Source organism: Aptenodytes forsteri, unplaced genomic scaffold (assembly GCF_000699145.1).
Source record: "Aptenodytes forsteri isolate BGI_AS27 unplaced genomic scaffold, ASM69914v1 Scaffold76, whole genome shotgun sequence".
NCBI classification, from domain to species: Eukaryota; Metazoa; Chordata; class Aves; order Sphenisciformes; family Spheniscidae; genus Aptenodytes; species Aptenodytes forsteri.
The window spans coordinates 6318262-6327717 of record NW_008794444.1 but is presented as its reverse complement, the minus strand read 5'-3'; positions in this window follow the sequence as shown (position 1 = coordinate 6327717).

The window sequence follows — 9456 nt, the reverse complement described above, 5'->3', positions numbered from 1 at the left end:
TTGATGGTGATTCTTCAAGCGATCTAAATCAGTCATTTCACCACACTGCCCCTGAGAGGTCTGAAAAGAAAGCTGAGCCCCTAAAGGCACACGAATCCTTCACTTCACAGCATCCCATTAAAAAGCTACAAAGGGTGGCTGCCGAACTGAGAGAAACTTAAGCTCAAAGTTGAGCTTAATTTTGAGACCGAAGATCTCAAATTCCATCCTGCCTCGCCTGTAACATATTGGTTTAGGTGAGATTTAAATTGGAGCCAAATGTCACACATTTGGATGAAGCAATTTCTTCAAGAATGTTTTCCTAAATTAGGGATGATAGTAATAATGCTCCTACTTCTTGGCTGTTGCCTACTACTGGCTGAGGTTTCATCTGCTAACAACCATGTTTCTAAAAACTCACAATCTGCTTTTACAGTTACTTCACATAGTATGTGAAAACACTTTTTAACAACGTTGCATTTGTGAGCTTTGCTATTTCCATGGTGTAATTGATTTTGCATGTTAAATTATTGTGTTTCTGCTCCTTGACAGAGAGGTGCAATTTTATTAAACAGGTTCTTTTTTCTCTCAGATGATCTTTTCAGTGAGTTTTACACTTTTGAATCTATAGTGCAAGGACTAGAAGAGATCTTTTCTGCCCAAATCCCCGAGGTTGCGGGCAAGGGTGCCTTGAGGGTGCCTCCAGCCCCCAGAATATTCTGGCTCCATTTGCTGTTTTGCATACTTCTGTGTGGTTTCTACAAATACTTTTTGTAAATTCATTCCTCAAATGTTTCCAGTAAAGGGGTCCAAACATTTACGGATGCCAGAAAATCTAATAATTTGTTTTTAAAATCATGAAGACTCCTCATTTCCTTCATCAAATATGTTGATTTGTTAAGTTTTAGTCATATAACTATCCCTATACAGATGTAGTAGTAAAAACCTAGCTGGCTCTAACAAGAACATGTATGTTTAACTGTAAAGCAGTGGGAGCCATAATCTGCATTTTTCTTATTCATTTACTTATTTCAAAATATATAGTCTTATTTTTAATAAATTTCACAATATTTCTGTCAGTGTATGTCTTACTAGAAACTAGTACTATGGGTATTATTTTAGCATGTTATGAAAAGCACATACAAAACATCTTTCCGGTGGTTATTTCTTCATCATCCCACCTGCTGCACACACCTCTGCTCCATTAATCGCTACTTGCCCAAGCACCACGTGGGTTATCGTGAGCTGGGTGTACGGTGCCGTGCTGCCTGTGTGACTTACAAAAACCAGCACTGTCTGCTGAATAATAAGCTGCATGTTTGTGTTTTGGTAGGGTGGGGAGTACGTTGAACCTGAACGTGCCCCTTTGCTGCTCAGCCCTGGCTGGGCTACCATGCACTAACAGCGCAGAGGTGACGATATTACTCTCACGTGCTCCTTCAGACGTGCTGCAGGAGCCTCCTTGGGCAGGCAAGGCTGGCTGGGGGATCCGAGGGCTAGCAGGGGCTGGATTGCACCGGCCGTGCCTGGCTGGCTTTGTTTCATGTGTGCCATGGGTAAGAGCTGCTGGAGGTGAGGGTGATGTGCCAGGCACCGTGTCCCTGCAGCGCTGGTCCTTGTGTGGTGGTCTGCAACAGGGAGATATTGTCCACCCCCATCAGGGTGCCCTGCTCTTTGGTGGGGACTGTACTTTGTGGGGTCCCCATCAGGGATGGGTGCTGGCCTTCCTGGTCTCAGCAAAGGGGTGGGAGAGCAGAGAGCTTGGTCTCAGTGCTGCAGCATCTCCTGAAAAGCTGCTGGAGAGGCAAATCTCTGCCTGCTCGGCAAGACTCCCTCTGCGTGAAGAGGAGAGCAAGATGCCCATCCAGGGATGAACAAGTGATGGCTGAATGCGTGTCTGCTCTGGGAGATGTGTGAGCTCGGTAACGCCACCCACTTTTAACCAGATGAGTGCCTGGGAAGCCTTTGCAAGAACCTGGGATCGGTGCCGTGGCACTGGTGGCTGCTCTCTGCGGGGACAGCAAAGCTGGGACCGCTCTGCGAGCCTGGGGGGCCCACTGCCAAACCTCTCACCCCGCTGGAGCCTCTCAGGGCTTGTCAGGGAAACGGGACACCAGCGATGGCCTTGCGTTCCCCCACAGTGCCCACCCTGGTAAGAAGAGGGATGAAGAAGGGAGAACGGGGCATGGGGGGAGCAGCAGCAGGACCAGGAGCAGGGGTGACCTCTCCATTCAGCAGCACAGGATGTGGGGCAGTTACCTTCTCCATCCTAGTCCACAGTTCATGGTATGTGATTAACGCTTTCCATTAATCTGAATATGCATCAAGAAAAGAGGTTTTTTTTTTTTTTTTTAATGTGGAATTATTTTTGAGGGTGGGGCAAATTATTATGAATACTAAGTAGAAATTCCCTAGCAAAGGGGTTCAGTGCTGCCACCAGTGAGGCAGCTGTGAATGCTAATATGAAAAATCTGCACTTCTCGTAAGGCGTGACTGTGCTCCTTACCAGCGAGGTTTGTTCACGAGTTCACCAGGTCAGAGAACAAAGTCTATCTGCGTCAAGACCCAGAAACACATGGTCTGAAAGGCACTTGGATGCGCATACAAGATGTTTTTATCGTACCAGGGAGAATCATGAGAGTGGCCCAATGAAACGGAGTGATGGCAGAGGAAGAGCCGTGTGACAGATGCCTCTGGCTCCTGCCCTCAGGCCAGCGGCCGCAGCCTGGTGAGGCTTTTGCTGTGACAACCCAGGCAGAGCACTCATAATATTTTTTGCACGGAACGGATAAAACCAAATCAGCTCATGTCCATAGCTTGCTGGCACCAGGGGGCAAACTGCCTGGTGCTTAGCTTGTAATTCTTCAGACTGAGTAGATGTTTCATTTGATTTTAGATACCCTGGTAACTGACTGTGATTCATACCAGCTCTGCTGCTGGCTGCCTCCCCATCAAATCAGCTCCCCTGCAGCCACGGTTTCTACCACCCCGCCCTGGCATTACATCAGCACACGCTCACCGTAAGCCCACCATGGGTTACGCAGTGCTGCTCAGCCGGGCTGCTCTGTGCTGGTCATCATCTGGCCCGTGGTGCTTTGGTAGTTGCCACCTTCCTGCCCCACCAGACCAACTTGGCTGTGCCACCTCGTGGGGGGTGTGCAGGGAAATGGACAGCTCTGTTACTCCCACAGCAGGAGGCCATCACCCCTGGGACCAGGGGTGGAAAGGATGGGTAAGTTCAGAGCTGACAGTCTGCTTTTCCTGATGCTATGGGCAGAGGAACTCTTAATCTGCTGGCTTGTGCAGAATGCTTTGAGGGGTGAGCGGGGAATCTTGCCAGGTGGAGGACGGCCCTCTTCTACTCACCTCTGTCCTCAGCCCTGAGAAGAGCTGGTTGCTGAGTGAGTGCTTGGGTCTGTCTCATGAGTTAAATGTGGTGAAACTGTATGTTGCCAGGGTTAGAAAAAAAGAAGGGCTCAAAATTTGGGATGAAGGACCACACACGCTCCTGTGCTCCTGGCAAGTTCAAAAGCAGCCAGATGTGTCTTTATCCACGCGGCATCCTCTGTAGGAGGACAGAGAGGGAAATGGGTGCATACAGAGATAGCACTGACAATGCTTATCTAAGCTCAGACAAAAAAGACTGAGCTGGCCTTCAGGCTGATCACAGTTTCTGGAGACCATTCAGACGATGGAGCTGAGGAATGAGACACAAAAAAGGTGGACAGAGCTTATTACATGAAGAAAAACTTTTGGTGTTCAGACACAGCTAGACAGGAGCAGGGAAGAGGCAAAAATTATGTCTTTGTGTTAAGACGTACAATTAAGCGTCCCTGACCTTAGGTGACAGCTGTACTTGTTTCTCCTGTGCTCACATACAGCGTTTGTTTTATTTTTGATTTTCTCTAGTTTTTTTCCTTTTTGGTTGCTTTTTAACAGCTGTTTGTGGAGCCAGAGGTCTCCGTAGGGCAGGCAGAATGCAAGACCAGTTCTTTGACTGCCCGTACGAAGTGAGTCTCTCTCCCCACTCCAGTTACCATCAGCAGTAGCTGAGCTGTGAGGTTAGCACCATAATCACCTTTGATGTAAGCTAACGGGAGTCGCTAGATGAGAGGGTGTCTCACCAGGGACAGACCTGCACATTCCCTCAGTTTACAAATTAATTGCACTGATTGGAAAGAGCAGGGAGGCTCCTGCTCTCTACTGATATCTCGGAGTCATGAGCGGGGAGACGAAGCCTGACTGAAGGCCAAGGGGGGTACCCCTGTGTGCAGAGCCAGGGGGGCTGCAAGGCTGATGTAGTCTCTACCGCACCTCTGTGAAGCTTCACACTTCACATCAGTCCCATACGGGCTGCCTGACCTCCACTGTGGTCAGATTTCGACCCCTGCCACTAATTAAATTATGAAAGAGAAATACAGAAATGCTAGATGGACAGGCTGTGAAATTTGCAGGCACTGCACTGGACACACAAGGAAGCAGTAAGTCTCCGCTGTTCTGCAATGCGCTGCCTCTGCGTAACACGGCAATGCTGGGGGGATTTCCTTGGTGAAAACATGGCGGGACAGGAATAGTGAATTGGCTCCTTGGGGACCAAGGTCCGTGGATGCTGTTGGTATGATGGCTGAGCCTGCTTCTCCCATTTCATAATGCATAAATTGTTTAAGTAAAACAGCATCTTGGTTTAGAAAAGTTTGGTCTAAAATTGTAAGAATTGTAAAAATTTAAGCAATTAATTGTTTAACTCATACAAATGCACACAAAAGCAAAAAAATGCAACCCTTCATGCCTATTGTGTGGTGATGGCAAGGAAACAGAAATTATGCTTTGAGTAGGTGATAGCAGAAGACACGAGCTATGCTATGTATAAAATTAAATACCATGGGAGAAGAGGACCAGCTTTGCAAGGGTACTCTAGCTGTGGAGAAACAGGTTCCTTTCAATCCATTTCCTCTCCTCTGGAAGATCTAAAATTCTGTATCTAAACCACGTCTTATTACAGCTGTTATTCGTATAAAACCTAACCATTAGTTTCTATTTTTGGTGATGTTAGGATGCTCATCTTAGAGGGGAGGTGGAGGCAGTTTGACAGCTCCTGCTGAGCAGGGATCCTGTAGCAGATCAGGTGTTTGGGTTTCCCACACACAGCCAAACCTTCACCTTCCTCCAGAGAAAATGTTTTTCCACTCATCTTATACAGGGAGGAGGAATTGAACTTGTTCAGAGCTGTTGTGTGAGGCTTCATTCTCCATCTTGGTGTGACAAGGCTGGATTTCTCTTGACATGAAAGTAGTCAGTCCAGGTTTACACAGTGTGCTGGTTTTGGCTGGGATAGAGTTAATTTTCTTCATAGTAGCTAGTATGGGGCTATGTTTTGGATTTGTGCTGAAAACAGTGTTGATAACACAGGGATGTGTTCGTTATTGCTGAGCAGTGCTTACAAACAGTCAAGGCCTTTTCTGCTCCTCACAACACCCCACCAGTGAGCAGGCTGGGGGTGCACAAGAAGCTGGGAGGGGACACAGCTGGGACAGCTGACCCCAACTGGCCAAAGGGATATTCCATACCATATGACGTCATGCTCAGCATATAAAGCTGGGGGAAGAAGAAGGAAGGGGGGGGACGTTTGGAGCGATGGCGTTTTTCTTTCCCAAGTCACCGTTAGGCGTGATGGAGCCCTGCTTTCCTGGAGATGGCTGAACACCTGCCTGCCGATGGGAAGCAGCGAATGAATTCCTTGTTTTGTTTTGCTTGCGTGCGCAGCTTTTCCTTTGCCTGATAAACTGTCTTTATCTCAATCCATGAATTTTGTTTCTTTCACTCTTCTGATTCTTTCCCCATCCCCCCGGGGGGGGACTGAGTGAGTGGCTGGGGGGGGCTTAGTTGCTGGCTGGGGTTAAACCATGACACAGAGCAGGATTGAGAAGTGATTCAAGACTATTATTTGTTTCTGAAGAAAAGTTGCCTGTGGCAGCAAGGCCTTCAATCAGTTTTGTCTGGGGTAAAGTGCTGGAGCATTTCTCATGTAAAGGGGCTCCTAGATGCATGGCTCAAGAAGTTCTCTGCATCACCATCCCTTGTGTCCTAGCTCAAAAATAGGAAGATGGGGTCAATGCAAGACTTTTGCATCCAGATTTTTGAAGTTGGTGCAGTGGCTCTGTGTCATGGTATATTTAGGACACCCAGTTGGGAAGCAGTGATCCCTGGCAAGAAGCCACAGACAGTTTCTGTTCCCAGCAGTAACAATAAAAGTCTTCATTTCTGGTGTTCTGCAGTACACCACCAACTGCATCGCTGGTAGTGGTATTAAATATTCCTTTGTGAATTAAATATTCTTTTGTGTTTTCTGGCATCAGTCTCTGGGTACTCCGTTGCTGTTCAGTGTTATCCACCAGGATGACAGTAAGATATGCTGTCAACAGCTGCTGAACTGTGCCTTGTAGGTGAAAGAGAAATGAGGGCTCAGCAGAAAACAATAGCAGAATTTATTCTGCAGGTGGGCGAATGCAATTTTGAAAGGAGGCGTTTGTTTTTAGGGTGAGATGTAGGTGTGACTTTTTCAGTGTTCAGATGCTTTTATGTGTATGCATGCTGCTCATGTTCTGTTAAGACGAATGAGAGGCAGGACGTGAAAGACAAAACAAGGAGAAAGGGGCTGTTGCGTCCTCCAAAACTGTGTGAGTCAGAAAGTCCAGGAGCGGCAGAAGGGCCAGGGTGGTACACGACAGGTTAAACTTCCCAAACAAAGGCTTGAATTATTTTGTTTCTGTTTTGGAAAGCAACAGTAAGACCAAGAGAGACATTGGAAGCCTGCTCTGAGCCAAGCAAATGTTTACAAATCCCCCTGCACCAACCAAATCGATAAACCTATACATTCTGCTCTGACTTATCAGAGTCACAAGAGCCACAAATAGTTGTTGGTTGTTGGAGGTGGTTGTGGAGAGGCTGGATTTTTTTTTTGTTTATTTTTTTCTTCTTTTCTCTCTCTCTGGATTTTACTTCACTATATGAGGAAGGTGTTTATTTAAGAAGAAATGAAAAACACAAAACTATTTGGTGAAAGCAGGTGGTTTCTACAGAATTGCTTTTGTGAGAGTTAAAGTGTTGACATAATCTGGAAAACAAAAACAGGAATTATGAGGCACATGATAAGTAGGATTTCATTTCAGAGAGCAGTGGAGAGGTCTGGACAACAACTTATTTGTGATATTGGCATCGCTTCGGGAAGCGTTGCACTGGAGTGACCAGTGGCTGGTCAGCGCTGCCGTGGTGAAGGGTTGTACGTGTACGGACATCTCCTGAGATGCTGTGGAGCATGGCTAGAGGCGTTGGGAGATGGATGGCTGGGAGCTGGAGCTGGAGACATGCAGATGGCAGTGGGGACGGGGTCTGTACCTTTGGGAGGAAGGGAGGGCAGCAGCAGCATGGTGGGCACAGCCTGCCTTGGCGGGGCTGAGCTGCACGTTGGAGGGGTCAGGTACCTTGCTGGGTCTCCTCCAAGCCCTTAGCAGACACTGTGCCAGGAGGCATTTGAGCTTTGTATGACTCCTTTCTTCCTCTTTCAGGTATTTCAGCCTGAACAGAGAACCAGATCCTCTTAATACGTGTGGGTTTCTCCTTTGTTAGCTGTTCTAACTTTTCACCTGACTTTGGGTTCGTGTGTTAGGACTGGCTAGCCAGCGGCATTGCTGCAGTGGCTCAGTGTCTGGCTGCCTGGCCAGCTGGATTTGCAGCTGTGGGGTATTGCTGCAGCAGCACAAAGCACCAGCCCCGAGAATGCACTAGTGCTTCTGCCTCTGCATGTCCAAAACCCCAGAAAGGTTGCCTCATCAGATGTTTTCCTGGCAAACAATGCTATCCCCACTTGCCGATCAGAATTGGCTGTGCTTCGGCAGCTGCCCAAAGCCATCCATGGACTCCTTAAAGACATCAAGCCGTATTCTTACCACGCCTGGCACCAAGGCCATCCTCAAATGCTTCCTCAGTCACTGGTCAGGATGCTCATTCCCCTCTGCTTGTTTGCTGGCTCACAACCTCACTTGTGGTCCTCTGTGCTCCCCTTCCTCAGCCTCACTTTCCTCTGGACAAGGTACATTTATTTCCCTTTATAACAATGGGGTGAGTCATAGCGAAGCCGTTGGTACATTGCCTGTGAACAAACCAAACCCCAGCTCCAAACACAGTGTCTGTGTTACCATAAGTCATCCTCTACTGGTGGATCAGCCTTGCCCTTTTCTCAAGGTTTGGGGGATTTGGCCAATGCATTAGCTGTGGGCAGGTCCTTTCCAAAGTCTCCTGTTTTGGTTTATCAGCTCCTGTACCAGAAAGTGCACCTGTCTGAGGCAGCTTCTGTGCTGGCAAAGAAAAGGGGCCATGGGACCCACCAGGGCATAATTAAATCATAAATTACAAAAGTTGGATTTACAAAGACATTGCTCCAGGGCAACCAGTGAGCTAACAACAGTCCTATGCTGGAAGGGTAAATGAGGAAAAATCGGGCACTCCAGTTTGGATAAGTGACTAATTATAATTTTTAGATTTAATTATCAACAGTAAACTCTTAAATACCCACTGCAGACAAGTGAACCTCTGTGTCTTCCTTGTGTTTGATGTGCTAAGCATAAATATTCAGCTCAGTCTCTCAAGAAAACATGAGGTTTTACACAAGAACAACTATCCCAGATGAGCAGGATTTATAGCTCCAAAATGGTCTGGTTTCATAATTTGCAAAAGCTTTAACCTTTCAAGCATTTCCAAATCTATTTTAGCACGCAGGGAGTAGTGATGCAGAGACATTAACATTAAAACTTTGTGTGTCTCCAGTGAATATTCTTACAACAAGAAGCATAACATATCCTTTTTCTTATTTCATTTTCTAATATTTCAATGCTGTTTGCTTCTATGAAAGAAAAAAAATGAATATATTCTTATAAAATTAACAAATATTATAAAGCTTTAGATACCAATTAAGATGAATAATTTAATGTGCAGATATCAGTGCATGACAATTCTACGCTTCATCTCCCTGCTCACCAGCTTATGGTGGAAACTTGAGGCAGATTTGCTGAAGCAGTTCACATTTCCTTGAAGGTCATTTAAATGAATTTTCAGATTTCCTTTCAGTCTTCAGGTGATCCCATTAATGACTGGAAACAAACAAACAAACAAACAAATGGAAGCAAAAGCAGAGTGAATAAATCATGCGGCAATCTTTGGTAACCCGATGTCATGTGCACCAGCTCTGCAAGAGTGTAGATCAGACATTTATCTCGGCTCCCATCCTTAAAAGTTGAAGAGGGCCCAAATGTCAAGCTACCCCCTAGAGTGCTTCATGTCTGTGAATCCTGGGGCTGTGAGGCATCTACTGCCACCTCTGCCAAAGGAACATGTGTCCTGGTTTCAGCAGGGATAGAGTTAATTTCCTTTCTAGTAGCTGGTACAGTGTTTTGGATTTAGGATGAGAACAAAGTTGATAAC